The 2143-nt window shown below is 31.8% G+C and overlaps 1 non-coding gene across 1 annotated transcript; it reads left to right on the top strand.

The window, feature by feature from the left end:
- The first annotated feature begins 282 nt into the window (after positions 1-282).
- On the top strand, positions 283-386 carry LOC112793310 (small nucleolar RNA R71). Its single transcript, XR_003198008.1, has one exon. It is a non-coding gene; the product is annotated as a small nucleolar RNA R71 (small nucleolar RNA).
- The last annotated feature ends 1757 nt before the right edge of the window (positions 387-2143 follow it).

The following is a 2143-nucleotide window of genomic DNA, read 5'->3' as shown; positions in this document are numbered from 1 at the left end:
GAAATCATGTTGACTTGCTGAGTCAACATTTTATTCTGAGCCAATATGGCATTCAGAGCATCAATTTCAAAAACTCCCTTCCTCTGAGGCGTCCCATTATTCACGAAATTTCTCTCAGAAGTGTACATGAACTGATTATTTGTAACCATGTCAATAAGTTCTTGAGCCTCTGCAGGCGTTTTCTTTAGGTGAATAGATCCACCTGCAGAATGGTCCAGTGACATCTTAGAGAACTCAGATAGACCATAATAGAATATATCTATCATGGTCCATTCTGAAAACATGTCAGAAGGACATCTTTTGGTCATCTACTTGTATCTTTTCCAAGTTTCATAGAGGGATTCACCATCTTTTTGTTTGAAGGTCTAAACATCCACTCTAAGCTTGCTCAGCTTTTGAGGAAGAAAGAATTTAGCCAAGAAGGCTGTGACTAGCTTATCCCAGGAGTCCAGGCTATCTTTAGGTTGAGAGTCCAATCATGCTCTAGCTCTGTCTCTTACAGCAAAAGGGAAAAGCATGAGCCTGTAGACTTCGGGATCTACTCTATTAGTCTTAATAGTCTCACAGATCTGTAAGAACTCAGTTAAAAACTAGTAGGGATCTTCTGATGGAAGTCCATGAAACTTGCAGTTTTGTTGCATTAGAGCAACTAATTGAGGTTTCAGCTCAAAATTGTTTGCTCCAATGGCAGGAATTGAGATGCTTCTTCCATCAAACTTGGAAGTAGGTGTAGTATAATCACCAAGCATCCTCCTTGCATTATTATTGTTGGGTTCGGCTGCCATATCCTTTTCTTGTTCGAAAATTTCAGTAAGGTTGTCTCTGGATTGTTGTAATTTAGCTTCTCTTAGTTTCCTCTTCAGTGTCCTTTCAGGTTCTGGATCAGCTTCAAGAAGAATGCCTTTTTCCTTGTTCCTGCTCATATGAAAGAGAAGAGAACATAAAAGGAAGAAGAATCCTCTATGTCACAGTATAGATATTCCTTTATGTTAGTAGAAGAAGAAGGGAATAAAGAAAGGAGAATCCAAACACAAGGGTGAGGATAGGGGCAGAGATTTGAGATGAAGAGAAGTGTTAGTAAATGAATAAATAAATAGAATAAGATGAGAGACAGAAGTTTTCGAAAACAATTTTGAAAAGGAGTTAATGATTTTCGAAAATTAAGATAATAAATAAAATTAAAATTAAAATTTAAAATAATTAATTAATTAAAATAAATTTTTGAAAAAGAGGCAGGTATTTTCGAAAATTAGAGAGAAAAGTTGTTAGGTGATTTTGAAAAAAATAAGAAATAAACAAAAAGTCAAATAGTTAGTTGAAAAAGATTTGAAAGTCAATTTTGAAAAGATAAGAAGATAAGAAGATATTTTGAAATCAAATTTTTGAAAGAAAAGATAAAATTTTGAAAAAGATATGATAAAAAGATATGATTAAAAAGATATGGTTGGAAAAGATTTAATTTTTTTAAAATTAAAATTAATTACTTGACTAACAAGAAACTAAAAGATATAATTCTAGAATTTAAAGATTGGACCTTTCTTAACAAGAAAGTAACAAACTTCAAATTTTTGAATCAATCATATTAATTGTTAGCATAATTTTCGAAAATAAAGATAAAACTAAGAAAAAGATTTTTGAACAATATTTTAAAAGATTTTCGTAAATTAATAAGGAAAATGAAAAAGATTTAATTTTTGAAAAAGTTTTGAAAAGATAACATTTTTAAAATTTGAAAATTTGACTTGACTTACAAGAAATAACTAATTTTTTAAAAAATTTGACTAAGTCAACTCAAATTTTCAAAATTTTGAGAGAATTAAGGAAAAGATATTTTTTTATTTTTGAATTTTAATGATGAGAGAGAAAAACACAAATATGACCCAAAATATGAAAATTTTGGATCAAAACCAATGATGCATGCAAGAACACTGTGAATGTCAAGATGAACACCAAGAACACTTTGAAGATCATGATGAACATCAAGATAGGCGTATGAAGATGCTGTGCTCCTTCTGAATCTCTGCTTTCCTACTGCCTTCATCCAATCCTTTTTACTCCTTTCCATGGCAAGCTGTATGTAGGGCATCACCGTTGTCAATGGCTACATCCCATCCTCTCAGTGAAAAAGGTCCAAATGCTCTGT

Source organism: Arachis hypogaea, chromosome 3, assembly GCF_003086295.3.
Source record: "Arachis hypogaea cultivar Tifrunner chromosome 3, arahy.Tifrunner.gnm2.J5K5, whole genome shotgun sequence".
Classification (NCBI taxonomy): Eukaryota; Viridiplantae; Streptophyta; class Magnoliopsida; order Fabales; family Fabaceae; genus Arachis; species Arachis hypogaea.
Note: the sequence above shows the minus strand (reverse complement) of the source record. Positions and strands in the feature narration are given on the sequence as shown.